Source organism: Eschrichtius robustus, chromosome 8 (assembly GCF_028021215.1).
Source record: "Eschrichtius robustus isolate mEscRob2 chromosome 8, mEscRob2.pri, whole genome shotgun sequence".
NCBI classification, from domain to species: domain Eukaryota; kingdom Metazoa; phylum Chordata; class Mammalia; order Artiodactyla; family Eschrichtiidae; genus Eschrichtius; species Eschrichtius robustus.
In genome coordinates, this window is record NC_090831.1 from 112,169,950 (window position 1) to 112,186,455 (window position 16,506).

The following is a 16,506-nucleotide window of genomic DNA, read 5'->3' on the forward strand; positions in this document are numbered from 1 at the left end:
AACCCAAAAGAAAGCTCTCATCTGACCATACTGGCACTCTCATCTCAACCTTCCAGCCTCCAGATCTATGAGAAATAAATGTCCCTTATTTATTAGCCACACAGTCAGAGGTATTTTGTTATAGCAGGTGAATGGACCAAGACAGATGTTGTATTCATTTTCTATTGCTGAGTAACTAATTACCCCAAGTCTCAGCAGCTTTAAACAACAAACATTTATTATCACATAGTTCCTGTGGGTCAGGAATCCAGGAGTGGCTTATCTGGGTTCCTTTATCTAAGGTCTCTGAAAAGACTGCAGTGAAGGTAGCCTAATCTCAGAAGCAGAATCCCATTACTTTTGCCATATACCATTCAGTAGAAGTAAGTCACTAGGTTTAGCCCAGTGACCTAGGATTACAGAAGGGTATGAATACTAAAAGATGGGAATCATCAGGGGTCATCTTAGAGATTGTCTACCACAGACGTAAAAGCCATTACTTTGATTTGACCTTTGCCTCAAGGCTATGTTGAAGCCAACCTACAAATTCTAGAATTTGGGGCTCTCTGTTTTCCCGCTCAATTCAGTTTTTTTATCCACATTTTTTGAGCTAATTTTTTTCTTGTAGCACACCTTATCAAATAAAGCTAGCAACAACCAACTCATAGTCTAAACTTTCTGCCTCAAAATCTCTTTGCCCAATGACTCAGTTCTGTTAGGTACATTTTCTGTCTTTCACACTGTCACAGAAGATAGTTTTACTAGATGTATCACCTCTACATAATTTGTGTCACTATTGTTCTAGATTCCTATAGCTACCTGTTGTTATTCAGTCACAAAGCCAATGATTGCCACATAATTTAGGTTTTTATTAGGACAGCATTCTATTTCTAGGTATCAGTTTCAACACTATTCATATTTTATTCATTAAAACAAAATTCTCAGAATCTCAGTAGCTTATAATAGCAAATACCTATTTTCCTGTTCATGGATCATCTATGGCTCTACTGGGCTAATAGGGGATCAGTTGAACTTATATCCAGACTGTGGGTTGTTTCAGATCTATTCTACGTTTCTTCCTCCCCCCACCCCAAGACCAGCAGCCAGTTAGGGTACGTTCTGCTCATGGCAAATCACAAGAGTTCAGGAGGGCACGCCAAACCATGAAAGTATGTTTAAAGTCCCTGTTTCTCATTCCACTGGCTAAATCAAGTCATATATCCAAATCTAACATCAATGGAATAGGAAGGGTAAAAATTTGGGAACAATCCAGGGGGATCTATTCCCGGGGCAGGTACTAGAAGTGCAAAGGCCATGAGAAAGGAGCATGTCTGTCATCTTCTAGGAAGACCAAGGAGGCTAATTAGGGTAGAGAAGACTGAAAAAGGATAACAGTGGTAAGAGATAAAGTGAGATAGGTGTTGGAAGTTGAGGGGGACAAGTCATGTAAAACCTGGCTTAGGACTTCACTTTTTACTCTAAGTGAGTTTGGACAGTTTTAGTCAGAGGAGTGACATGATGTGCTTTAAGTGTCAGCAAGGTCACTTTGGCTGTTGTTTTGAGAGTAGAATGATGAACCACAAGGGGAGACCATTTAAGGGGCTATTGCAGTTATCCAGGCAAGAAAAAGTGGTGGCTGGACCAAGGTGGTAGCCGTAGAGAGGATAAGAAGTGATCAGATTTTAGATATATCTGACAGAGTCTAGAGAATTTGCTGATGGCTTGGGTGTGAGTTTGAACAATAAAAAGGAGAGCTAGAGGTCTCCAGAATTCCAGGCCTGAGCAACTGAAGATGGAGCTTCCACTTACTGACATGGGGACTATTTTCTTCTCTTCCTACTAAATCATGTTCTGAAGGTATGTATCAGGACTCCATCCACTGCAAGGAACAAAAAACTCTTCAAAAAAAATGGCTTAGCTAAAAGGGGAATTGGTTGGCTTAGTAAGGGAAAAAGTCTAGGGACAAGACTGGCTTTAGCCATGGCTTAAATAAGGGGCTCAAAGGATATCACTAGGATTCAAAGTTTTTTCCCCATTTTAATGTCATTTCTGCCTCTTCTGGGTTGGTTCCATTCTCAGACTCTCCTCTCTTGCTGGCGAAATGGAATTCCAGCCTCACATTCTCACAACTGTAAGTCTGGTAGATACCCTCTTTTCCAGTAGCCCCCTCAAAAATACAGAGTTTGATTCTTTTATTGTAGTAAAAATACACATAACATTTACCATCTTAGCCATTTTTTTTTTTTACCATCTTAGCCATTTTTAAGTGTACACTCCAGTGATATTAAGTACATTCACATTGCTGTACAACCATCACCACCATCCCATAACTCTTGTCATCTTCAAAAACTGAAACTCTATACCCATTAATAACTCCCCATTCTCTGCTCCCCCAGCCCTTGGAAACCACTGTATACTTTCTTTCTTCATGATTTTGACTACACTAAGTACCTTATATAAGTAGAATCATACAGTATTTGTCTTTTTGTGATTGGTTTATTTCATCTAGCATAATGTCCACAAGGTTCATCCATGCTGTAGCGTATTTCAGAATTTCTTTCCTTTATGAGGCTGAATAATATTCTATTGTATGTTTATACCACATTTTGCTAATCCATTCTTCCATCAGTGGACACCAGGGTTGCTTCCACATTTTAGCTATTGTGAATAATGCTGCTATGTACATGATTGTACAGATGTCTCTTCAAGACATTGCTTTTCATTCTCTTGGGTATATACCCCAAAATGAAATTGCTGGATCATATGGTAATTCTACTTTTAATTTTTTGAGGAACCTCCATACTGTTTTTCACAGCAGCTATACCATTTTACATTCCCACCAACAGTGCACACAGGCTCTGATTTTTCTACATGCTTGACAGCACTTGTTAGTTTTTTTTTTTTTTTTAAATAATGGCCATTCTAACAGGTGTGAGATGATATCTCACTGTGGCTTTGATTTGCATTTCCCTAATGATTAGTGATATTGAGCATCTATTTATATGCCTATTGGCCATTCATTTATTTTCTTTGGAGAAATGTCTATTCAAGTCCTTTGCCCATTTCTGAATTGGTTTGTTTATTTTTTGTTGTTGTTGTTGAGTTTTAGGAGTTCTTTATATATTCTGGACATTAATCCCTTATCAGGTATGTGATTTGCAAATGTTTCTCCCATTCTGTATTTTGCCTTTTTACTCTGTGAATAGTGTCTGTGATGCACAAAATTTTTTAAATGTTCATTAAGTTCAGTTTGTCTATTTTTTTCTTTTTTAACCTGTGCCTTTAGTGTCATATCCAAGATATCACTGACAAATCCAATGTCATAAAGCTTTTGCTCTATGTTTTCTTCTAAGATTTTTATTGTTTTAAGTATTACATTTAGGCCCTTGATCAATTTTGAGTTAATTTTTGTATAAGGTGCTAGGTAAGGGTCCAACTTCATTCTTTTGCGAATCGATATCCAGTTTTCCCAGCACCATTTGGTGAAAGACTGTTCTTTTTTCCCTGTTGAATAGTTTAGCACCCTTGTCAAAAATCACTTGACCATATATGCAAAGATTTATTCATGGGCTCTCTATTCTAGTCCATTAGTCTATATGTCTGTCTTCATACCAGTACCACATTGTCTTGATTACTGTAGAAATGTAGTAAGTTTTGAAATCAGGAAGTGTGCACCCTTTAATTTCCTTCTCCCTTTTCAAGATTATTTTGGCATTCAGAGTTCCTTGAGATTCCGTATAAATTTTAGAATGAATATTTCTATTTCTGCAAAAAATATCATTGGGATTTTGCTAGGGATTGCATTGAATCCATAGATTGTTTTGGGCAGTATTGGCATTTTAATAATATTAGTAAGTCTTCTAATCCATGAACAAGGGATGTGTTTATATTTATTTATGTCTTAATTTCTTTCAGCAATGTTTTGTAGTTTCCGTTATACAATTCTTTCACCTCCTTGGTTAAGTTAATTCCTAACTATTCTATTCTTTTTGATGCTCTTGTACATGGAATTGTTTTTGTAATTTCCTTTCTTATCTTTCATTATTTGTTTATAGAAATGCAACTGTTTTTGTGTGTTGAGTTTGTATCCTGATACTTTGCTGAATTAATGTATCAGTTCAAACAGGTTTTCTGTGGACTCTAGGGTTTTTAAATATATCATCTGCAAACAGAGATCATTTTACTTCTTCCTTTCCAATTTGGATGCCTTTTATTTCTTCTTCTTGCTTAATTGCTAGGGCTTGAACTTCCAATACTATGTTGAATGGAAGTGGTGAAAGCAGACATCCTAGCCTTGTTCCTGACCTTAGAGGAGGCGCTTTTTGGTCTTTCACCATCGAGTGTGATGTTTGCTGTAGGTTTTTTATAGATGGCTTTTATTATGGTGAGGTAGTTTCCTTCTATGCCTAGTTTGTTGAGTTTTTTTAAATCAGTCATGAAAGGGTGTTGAGTTTTGTCAGATGCCTTTTCTGCATCAATTGAGATGGTCATGTATTTTTTTTCCTTCATTCTATTGATTTGGTGTATTACATTGATCAATTTTCGTATGTTAAAACTATCCTTGCATTCCAGATATAAATCCTATTTGGTCATGGTGTAAATCCTTTTAATATGCTGCTGAATTTGGTTTGCTATTATTTTGTTGAGGATTTTTGCATCAGTGTTCATAAGGGATATTGGTCTATAGTTTTCTTGTAGTGTCTTTGTCTGGCTTTGGTATCACAGTAATGCTGGCCTTACAGAGTGAGTTAGGAAATGTTCCTTCCTCTTCAGTTTTTTGGAAAAGTTTGAGAAAGATCAGCATTAGTTCTTTAAATATTTGGTGGAATTCACCAAAGAAACTGTCAGGTCCAGGGCTTTATATTTGGTTGGGAGAATCCTGATTACTGATTCAATCTCCTCAACTAGTTAGTTATAGGTCTACTCATATTTTCTGTTTCTTCATGAGATAGTCTTGGTAAGTTCTGTGTTTCTAGTAATTTGTCCATTTCATCTAGGTTATCCAATTTGTTGGCATACACTTGTTTGCAATACTCTCTTATAATCCTTTCTATTTCTGTAGAATTGGTAGTAATATCTCTACTTTCATTTCTGATTTTAGTAATTTAACTTTTTTTCTTAGTCCATTTAGCTAAAGGTTTGTCAATTTTGTTGTTCTTTTCAAAGAATCAACTTTTGGTTTCATTGATTTTCTCTAGTTTTTCTATTTCATTTATCTCTGCTCTAATCCTTATTACTTCCTTCCTCTTCTGTCTGTGGATTTAATTTTTTCTTCTTTTTCTAGTTCCTTAAGTTTAAAGTTAGGTTACTTACTTGAGATCTTTCGTTTTTGAATGTGTTTATAGTTATAAAGTTCCCCCTTAGCACTACTTTCACTGTGTCCCATAAATTTTGCTCTGTTGTGTTTTCATTTTCATTCAACCAACTCTCTAAGTATTTTCTAGTTTCTCTTGTGACTTCTTTGATTCATTGATTGATTGTTTAAAAGTGTGTGTATAATTTCCACAATTTTTTGAACATTTTAGTTTTCCTTTTGTTATTTCTAACTTCATCCCATTGTGGTAAGAAAAGATACTTTGTATGATATCTATCTTTTAAAATCTATTAAAACTTAATTGGTGGCCTAACATATGTTCTGTCCTGGAAAATGTCCTATATATGCACTTGAGAAGCATGTGTATTCTATTGTTGTTGGGTACAGTGTTCTGTATATGTCTGTTAAGTTTTGATGGCTCATTGTGTTAAGTCCTTTTTCCTTATATATCTTCTGTCTGACTGGTCTCCCTATCATAAGTGGGGTATTGAAGTCTCCTACTATATCGTAGAACTGTCTATTTCTGCCTTCAATTCTGTCAGTTTTTGCTTCATACATTTTGATGGTCTGTCATTAGGTATGTAAATGTTTATAATTGTTATGTCTTCTTGCTGTATTGAATCTTTTATTAACATATCCTTTTTAAAGTAGTTTCTGGTAACATTTTTAAATTTAAAGTCTATTTTGTCTAATAGAGCCACTCCTGCCCTCTTTTGGTTACTATTTGCATAGAATATCTCTTTCCTTCCTTTCACTTTCAACCAGTTTGTGTCTCTGGATCTCAGTGAGTCTTTTATAGACTGAATATAGTTGGATCATATGTTTTTATCCATTCTGACAGTCTCTGTCTTCTGATTGGAGAGTTTAATCCGTTTACAATGAAAATAATTACTGATAAAAAGAGACTTCTGTCACTGTGCTGTTTTCTATATGCCTTATAGTATTTTTGTCCATCATTTCCTGCATTCCTGTCTTCTTTTGTGTTTAGTTGATTTTTTTGTGGTGAAATGTTTAAATTCCTGTCTTATTTCCTTTTGTGTATATTCTATAGGTCTTTTCTTTGTTGTCACCATGGGGATTACATTTAATATCCTGAAGTTATAACACTCTAATTTGAATTTACACCAGCTTAACTTCAAAACATACAAAAACTCTGTTCCTTTACAGCTGCACTCCCATGCTTTCAGTTGTATATGTCACCAAATTACGTAGTTATACGTTGTGTGCCCAAAAACATAAACTAATAATTCTTTAAGTGTATTAGTCTCTTAAATTATGTAATAAATAAGGTTTAGAGTTATAGACAAAAGTGACAGTAGTCTAATACTAATTTTATACTAATAAATGCTTTTTTTTTTCTTTAAATTTTTTTCTCTTAAATCATGTAGACAACAAAAAATTCAGTTTGAAACTAAACTATTGTTACAGTAGTACTAGCTTTTATAATTTCCCGTGTATTTAACCTCATTGAGACCTTTATTTTTCTCTACAGCTTCAAGTTACTATCTAGAGTCCTTTCATTTCACCTTGCAGAAATTCCTTGGGCATTTCTTTCAAGGCATGTCAAATGGTCACAAACTCCCTCAGCTTTTGTTTATCTGGAAATGTCTTAATTTCTACCTAACTTTTGAAGGACAGTTCTGCTGTTTTTTGTTTTTTTGGGTTTTTTCCCTATTTTGCATTGTCTTCTGGCTTCCAAAGTTTCTGATGAGAAATCTGATAATGACCTTATTGAGGATCCCTTGCATGTAATAATTTGCTTCTCTCTTAATGCTGTCAAAAGTCTCTCTTTGACTTTGAAAGTTTATGTGACTTACTGTGGGTTTTTTAATTTCATCTTACTTGGAGTTCACTGAGCTTCTTTGATATTTACCTTCCTGTCTTTCATCAAATTTGGGCAGTTTTCAGGCATTATTTCTTCACTCCTTGGCATTTGTGGGTTGCGGACTTCTCCAGCTCTAAGGCTGGGATACATGAGGCAAAAAGAAAACACATGAAACTACTCACCATCATGCTCCTCTTCTGCTCCTGAAGTCCCTCATCATCTGCCTTCTTCTTTTCACCTTTTAGAGCCTCTTGTGTTTATTTGGTATGTAATACCCAGGGGTTTCAGTTGTACTTAGTGGAAAGAAGAGGAAGAGTACTTCATCTTCCTAGAAGTGGAAGTCTTAAGATAGTTTTATGTCTGCATACATACATACTATCTTTGATATAGTGATTAAATAATGATTTTAAATATGATTCTCTTACCTAGATAAAAAACAAGAAAAAACATCTGAAAACAAAGAAGGGAAGAAACTCTACCATAGCAAGCCATCAGAGAAGAGCAAGAGGTAAATATTCATTGATATGGTTGTTAACAGTTGTTGAAAAATAAAACAAGAATGGCAAATTATTTCCTCTTATACCCAGGAAGACTTCATGATTTTTCCCCAGGTAAAATTAATGATTAAAATTTTGCTCATATTATTTACTGTTTATAAAAATACAAAAGAATCTTGACAGATGAGAGGTGGGTCTTATTAAGGTGCTATATTTAAATTTCACTTATACTTACCTTACTTGGAAAAGTATTTGAGGCATCTTACAAAGATGTATCCAGGATAGCAAGAAGAAATCAATTAAAACTAAGAAAAATTAATGGGAAAACAAGAGTATAAAATAGATGGTGCTGAGAGATTGCCTTCCATCATGATAGCATGAGGATCTCTGCAAACCCACTCACCAGCAAAAATCAGAGAAAATTATTTTTAAAAAAAAACAAAAATTTAAAGTTTCTGGAAATGGTCCTAAGGGCATACAGCAAATGAAAAAACATCTATTCAGGAAAATCTACTAAAATTGGGTACAAACAAAAAAACAACCAGTGAGAGCCTGGGGTATTTGAATCAAGACTCTCCCCTCCCTGCCCCCCAGCTCAATGATACTCTACTCCAGAAGAGTGCAGCCAAGGACACAGGGTCTGCTCTCCCCACAGATGCCAGCCAGAGGGCTGGGCTTGCGTATTTCTTATCCTGTCTCCAGCTGCCTGTTTGTTGTTGAAGCAAAGTTCCAGGTAAGTGCAGTCAGGAGGTGGGGGCTCCCTTCTTTCTACCCAGACCCCATTCTTGAAAAGAAGGCTCCACTTTGTGTGCCACATCACTGAAAATATTTTGGTCCTAATCACCCGTCTTGGATTGTAAAGTGTTTGTTTGTTGGTTTCCACACTGGAAGAGGCAAATAGAGAAGACCTGAGGCTCCTGCCCTCCTTCCACCTACATCTTAGCTCCTCAAGTGGGGTACCACTGAGAGAAGAGTGCCACTGTCCCCACTCTTAGCTCCAGAGACACATCAGAAATTTTGCATAAGTGCATTAAGATGGCAGAGTAGGAGGATGTGGAGCTCACCTCCCCTCAAAAACACATCTATATGTGGAACAATTCTCACAGAAAACCAACTGGAAACTGGCAGAAGATCTCTTTTATACAACCAAAGCTGCAAGAAAGATCCCCATGTCATTGGGTAGGATGGGAAAAAAAAGGCATCAGGACACAAGACGCCCCTGGGAGGTATCTGAAGGAGGGAGGGTCCACACAGGCAAGCCCTCACCCTGGGAACCCCCTGACTGCTAGGAACTCCACCAGGACAGACAGGGACTGGAGGGGCCTGGATTCTGGTCTCAAGGCGTGTGCATGTGCTGGCTTGCTATCTATCAGTCAGGGCAGAAAGAGACCAGCGCTGAAGGCTGCCACTTCATCACACTTCCCAGCCTGAAGCACGTGCCGGGTGGGGCAGCGAATATGTGCAGTGGCTAGGCACTGAATCTCGGGTTTATGTGCCCTGGGAGTGAACTCAGTCTAGCTGCACAGAGACAGCCTAGAGAGTCTGGGGTGTGGCCCAGGCCAAACCTCAGAGCCCATTGTCAGTACATGCACTGCAGAGTGCAAGTCTGCCATTGGAGCCCATCATCAGCACATGCATAGTGGGGCACAGGTACAGCAGCAGCGGACTTTGTTGGCATACTCGCCAAGTGGCATCACAGAATCGCATGTCTCTGGCAGACAGCCCCTGGGGAGGAATACACAGTGGTTCCTTTCCCTGTGAGAGTGCTCTGGTTCTTCCCACCTCACACCCCAGTTTGGAGCTGGATTGTGGGTGGACAGGTCCTGGGAGAGCAGCCCCAGGCAGCCACACAATGACCTCAATTCCTGCAGCCACAACACCCCAGCTCCCAGCACCAGCCTAGCAGTAAGGCTGGGATAAACACAATGGAGAAACAGACAAGACCTTGGGCTGCTTCTGGGAAGAACTGTGGATGCCTTCGATGGTGGCACATAGGTTTGCTGTGACTACATGGACCTCACTTGCTTCAGTGCTCACCTCCTTTGCAACAGAGCACATACTTAAGGGCAACAGAGTCTTACTGAGCCCAACCCTCAGGGCTTCTAGTCTAACAACCAGGGAGCAGACCCCACCCCCAGCAGGGCTCTGACAGCCACAGAGCAAAGAGGAGGCCCCACCCAAAATCCAGTGCAGGCTCTGGACAACACAACACCAATCCCATCCCCTATCAAGGGGATAATGGCCAGCATACCCTGAGGAAAGATGTGGCTAGTATCCATACCAAAACTAGCCCGCACACCAAAAATATTGAACTCACACAGTCTATACAGGGACACTCTCACATAAAAGCACCCCTTCAAGACCACAGTAGATAACTATTTCTCCTAAATCCAGAGACAGAGAAAGTTAAGTAAAATGAAAAAGAAGGAGAGGAACTGCTCCCAATTAAAAAAATAAGAGATATCCCCTGAATAAACAAATCATGAAACAGACCTCAGTGGTCTACTACACCCTGAGTTCAAAAAGGAGGTAATAAAAATGCTAAAGGAATTTAAAAAGATTATCAATAGAAAGGCAGATCACTGTAACAAGGATCTAGAAACTATAAAAAGGAACCAATCAAAATTAGACAAGTCAATTGCCAAGATAAAAACCAATCTACAAGCAATGAATAGCAAACTAAGCACCACAGAAGAATGAACAAGTGATCTGGAAGACAGAATAATGGAAATCAATCAGTCAGAACAGCAGACAGAAAGACAAATGAAAAAAGAAAAGTGAAAGCAATATACGAGATCTATGGGATAATATAAAGCATGCCAACCTACACATAATATTGGTTCCAGAAGGAGAAGAAAGACAGAAGGGGATCGAAAATGTATCTGAAGAAATTATGGCTGAAAACTTCCTGAAATCTAAAGAAGGAAACAGATATCCAGGTACAGGAAGCACAGAGGGTCCCAAAGAAGATGAACACAAACCCACACCAAGACATACCGGAATTAAAATGGCAAAAGATAAAGAGAGGATTCTAAAGGCAGGAAGAGAAAAGCAGTCAGTTACAAGGCAACCCCCATAAGACTATCAGCTTATTTCTCTGCAGAAACTGTGCAGGTCAGAAGGCAGTGGCATGATATATTCAAAGTCCTGAAAGAGAAAACCCTGCCCCTGGGATACTCTACCCAGCAAGATTATAATTTAGAATAGGAGGAGAGATAAAGAATTTCTCAGACAAGCAAAAACTAAAGGAACACAGCAATACTAAGCCTAACCTAAAAGAAATATTGAAAGGTCTTCTCTAGATAGAAAAGAAGCAAGTATCTATAGGAAAGGGAAAATCACAATAGGAAAGGCAAATATATAAAAGGATTGAAGATCACTTAAATAAGTCAGTACATAGATGAAAAAACAATCCAAAAAAATTGTAAAAATGATTAAAACTACAATTAACGGTAAAAGGATAAGGATGAGGATGTAAAACAGGACATCAAAATCACAAAATGTAGGGAATGGGAGTATAAAAATGAAGATCTTTTAGAATGTGTTTGAACTTGTATGACTATCAGTTTAAAGCAAGTAGATATAGTTATGGGTTAACATACTTGAAAACCAGGGTAACCACACATCAAAAAGATACAATAGATTCACAGAAACCAAAAAGAAAGGAACTCAAGCATAATACAAAAGAAATCCATAAAGCCACAAAAGGGAAAACAAAGAAGAAATGAACGAAGAAGGACAAAAACTGGGAAACAAGGTTTAAAATGGCAATAAGTACATACCTATCAATAATTACTTTAAATGTCAATGGACTAAATTCTCGTCAAAAGACACAGAGTGGCAGATTGGATAAAAAAATCAAGAACCTACAATATGCGGCCCACAAGTACAATATGCTGCCTACAAGACTCACTTCAGGGCAAAAGACACACAGGTTGAAAGTGAGGGGATGGAAAAGGGTATTTCATGCAAATGGAAACAATAAGAAAGCAGGGGTAGCAATACTCGTATCAGACAAAGTACTACTTTAAAACAAAGTAGTCTTTAAAACATAAAGAAAGACAAAGAAGGACATTATATAATGATAAAAGGAGCAGTACAAGAAGAGGATATTACACTTGTTAACATAAATGTACCCAATATAGGAGCACCTAAATACATAAACAAATAGCAGCAGACATAAAGGAAGAGATTGACAGGAATACAATAACAGTAGGAGACTTTAACACCCCACTGACATCAATGGACAGATCTTCTAGACAGAAAGTCAGTAAGGCAACAGAGATGCTAAATGACACAACAGACCAAATATTTTTCCTTGGTCGGGGGAACCAGGTAAAACAGATAGCTCCTAATGTCTTCCCAAAATAAGTGACTTAATTTGCAACAGTTCTTGGAGAAATTCAAGCTTAACAGCATTCTCAGAAACAGTAGAAGTAGAGTAAAAGGCAATTCGGAGAAGATTGGTAAATCCATTGGAGAAACAGGCTAAACTTGTAGGCTGGCTAGTTCACCAGAGAGAACAGGAGAACAGGAGAACAGCTGGGAGGAGTCTGAGGTGGCATCAGAACAAATCTGAAACCCTGACCTGGGAAACTATTCCTTCAAAGGAGCCCAAATTTGATTGGATTAGTCTGTAGAGCAATTTATGCCCCAGGGCACTGTTGAAAACAATAGATCTATCAGCCAGAAATTAGTGGAATTTAACAGCGGGGTGTGATCAGGGAAGGTGTCAAAGACAACCCTGCTAAAACCACTGCCTTCCCAGAGAGAATGGGGCACAACCAAGTCGGCACCCCTCAGGGAGCAAATTAGAGGTTTAACACTTCAGGGGGTAATGGACTTCGCTAAAATATACCAGCCAGTCACTAAAGAAACAAATACATAAAGAACAATAAACAGCTCCAGAAGGTATGGAAGGGGTAAGCAGGGAAAGATTAGTACCCAGAGTTCAACAGAATCGTCTAGTTGGGAAATAAGCCTGACAAACACAGATGAAGGACAACATCCCTAGTTGATGGGATCTAAAAAATCATCCTTGGATCCAATCAATCAATCTTTCAAGCATCTGTTACTTGCAGAGATCCCAGAAGTTGAAGACCTGAGTACCAGACTTAAAAGATTTCTACTCAGATATTTCTGGAGTTAATAACAGTGATCCAGTGGGAAATTTAAAGTTAGCAGTCACAAGTTCATTCAGCAGATACTGAGCACCAAATACACTGTCATCTGCTAAATGTGGATTGAATTAACGGAATCTAATTTCCCAAGAACTTCTGAAATTTTTTCTCTTTTCCTCCTTTATTATTTTCTAATAATCTTTGGCAAAAAGAGTGAACAGTATCATCTTAACTGAGGTTAATGCCTGAGGTCAACTTAAGTTCATGCTCTTGAACTATTTCTTACTTTAAATGATTGCTTGTTAAGATATCAGTATATCCCTAAAAAAATATTAGAGTATTTTAGTTAACTTTATTTCCTACCAGGATACTTTCAATAATTAATTTTGCAGACTTTAAGCAAAAACAAATAATTATAGATTACTGTGATTAGAATTTATAGATCACATTCATAAGGACACTGGCCTGGTGATTTTCTATGAGATAAATATAATAGTTTATTATGGTTCATAGCATTATTTCAATCAAAGGAAGAGGGCTAAAAATGACATCAAGAGTTCATTGAATCAAGTCTTATTACAAGTGAATTTTTTTCAGCCTAATTTCACCCCTTGTCTCTCCAAATTCTTTATAATGATTATATAATATTGCTACTTTTAACTTCGTGTAACTTTTTCTAGAATATTTCCTTTGCTCTCTCCCTTCAACAATCAAGTTTTGATTTTTACAGTTTCCTCCCATTTTCATCCTGATTATGTCAATTTTTTTTTTTTTTGGCTGCCATTCAATTTTATCTAAAAAGAGGATTTTAGCTTTTAACTATTTCATAGTCTACTTTTTATCATGAGTTGGTATGCATTACATCTTGGCAAAATGTTTTCAGTTCTTTTCTCAGGCCCTTTTGGAAAATTCTTTCTAATATCCACATAGCACAGATGCAGAAACAAAAGTTGGGAATCATTTAAAATGTTTTCACAATCACATAATGATTTGTAGACTACTCAAGATTAACAGTCACAATTCTACGGTGTTTTGTGTCTCTTTTAGTCCAACTGGGTCATATTGGCAAGTATCTCCTCTCAAGATAGACAGCAATGTCATGTGTATGATCTTTCTTACTCTGAACTTTTTTACAAGCTACAAGAAAATATTTTTTCAACTTTTCTATATAAACACAGTTTTGTAATTGCTTAATACCTTTTCATACAGTTTTATATAGTTTCACTCATTTCACACTTATCTTGCTACATCTTTATTCTTCTCATTAAGTGAGATTATAAGCATACATTTTTGTCTCTTTCTCATCATAAATAAGTTCTATATGAAGTAAAAGAAAATTTAAACTCCCTTTAATGCCAAAATACAATATTAATATTTTCTTTTATCATTGTTGTAGAAGAAAAGTAGTGTTGTGAAAGATAGTAGAAGGCTCTGATTTAAAAGATTATTTTTGTCCATTCTAAATCTATGAGGATAAAATGAGAAATGTTGAAAATTACGATAAATCATAGAAAATATACCTCATTTTCATGTTTATAATATAGTACTGCTTTCCTTTCTGGTTCTGTGTTCCATTAGGTTTGTGAAAAAGGACATTTAGTTCAAAGACACAAAGAATCAAATTCTGATGTGACAGGTAATGTTCTGCTTTTACCCTCTCATAAACAATTAATTCATTTCCTCAACAAACACTTTTTTGTGCTACAGCTTTGAGGTTATCACTGTGCTTTGTGCTAGGGATATTAAGAATATACTATACCATTTCTTATTCCCAGGAACTCATCTTTTAAGAGGAGGAGACAAACAAATAAACAAGTTAAGTGCAGTGTCACCGGTGCAATGCCTATAGTCTGGACAGTGTTCCAAGGGAGCACAGAGAAGGGAGTGGTCAGTTAGACTGGAGGGTTGGATTGAGTGGTCCCTGTACTTGAGAGATATCGCCGATTTGAAAGATTTTTCGCAAAACAGAATATAGGGATTTTATGTTTTAAAAAACACCTTGGTCCTTTTGTGATGAGCCAGGAGAGAAATTAAATTTTGGATTATTCATTTGCTTCTATAGGAATCTGCTAAGTCTAACATAAATCTCTGAATCTCTAACATTTCTGGTATGGTATATTTTTTTCTTAATTTTTATCTCATTATCTTTACTTGAGGTCCTTTGAAAAATATTCATAAAATTTAAACAATATTTTAATTTTGTCTGAAATACTTCTTTAATTTTATGTGTGTATGTATTAATTTTTATACATTTATACCACACTTATTTTCAAAAAGAATTTCAGGTAACTTAATTAAAAGTATATCTACAAGTACATAAATCCACTTAGTTCATGATACAGCAGGCTAATTAAAAATAGAAATGGAACTAAGAACCACACCTAGGAAAGGAGAGAATTTTATTATAATTAAGATGGTTACTTCGTTGAGCAAATGGTTACTTCGCCAAGCAAATCAGTCACTTTTTATATGTAACTTTTATATATTCTTCTGTTAAATTTAATGTCAGAAATTAAAGAACACATTTTAGAACCCTTATTTTAGACTTTTTTCTATACACATACACTCCATGTTAATTAATCACAGGTTATAATTAATCTTCAGGTTTTTTTGCAACCTATGTTTTCATTTAAAAGTACAGGATATTATTAACTTCTTTACATGTTAGTAAATGGTGGCAAAGTATTCCATTGTATTAGTGAACCTTTATTTAGCCACCCCCATTGTTAAACATTTTTTTCTGTTGTAAACAACAATGAAGATGTTTAACTCCCTATTTGTGTATAGTCTTAATTATTTATTTATAATAGATTCCTAGAAAGGAACTGCTGACCCAAAGAGTATGAACATTTTTTAGACCTTACTATAAATAGCAAAAATGCAACAAAAATCATATAAGATTTGAGAACTGTTTGTATTAATTTCATTGAGCTAAACTACTATTTACATATTATCTGCCAGCATTTTTCATTTAGAAAAACATAAAAATATGAAATGTAAAAGAGTCAATGAACTATTTTCATGCTACTAATGAACTTTTACCATCTTTTCTAGATACAAGGCCAGATGTATCAGATGACTGTACATTTGATTATTTCAGAAGACAGTTCCCTAATCAAGGTTTGTGAATAAGATGGGAATATAGACAGTAATGAGTGGTCACCTATCATCTGAATGTGAGCTATTTAATATGTATCTGGTCAAGATTTACACATAAGAAACTAGAAGATTATCTTCAAATCAGACAGCCAAAGAACAATTCACCTTCCCAGAAATTCTGAATCTCAAATTTTTATTTTTCTCTCTAACTCTAGAAATATAAAAGACAGTAGAACTTCCTTATATGTCAACTTGATTTCTTGTAATTTTACCGAGTCAAAAAAAAAAAAGAATATTCATCTCATTGTCTAATCTTTTCATTCCCATCTCATTGAATCTTAAAGCAGAGAGAAACCTTGAGAGCACCCTACTCTCACCTCCCACTGACGACAGGACCCAGGCGCATCCAACTTTTGAGTGACTGCACTTGGTGCCAAGTAGTTTACCAAACTGCAGTCACTTCATTCCATTGTTAGAGAGGAATGTTCTTTTTATGTTGAGTTAAAAACATATGTCCCTGTAAATTTAATTCACCTCTTTAATAACACAAAGCAAAAAAGAATGAAGAGACCTTAAAGGTAAACTTTTCTGACCGACTCATTTTCCCTAATTCTCCTTGAAATAATAAGAACAAATGTAATGCCTCTTCCACATGACAGATCATAAATATTT

General features: G+C 36.2%; 1 pseudogene; it reads left to right on the forward strand.

The window, feature by feature from the left end:
• The window catches only part of LOC137768167 (cytosolic carboxypeptidase 3-like), a 61,449-nt pseudogene that overhangs the window by 7,855 nt on the left and 37,088 nt on the right, over positions 1-16,506 (forward strand).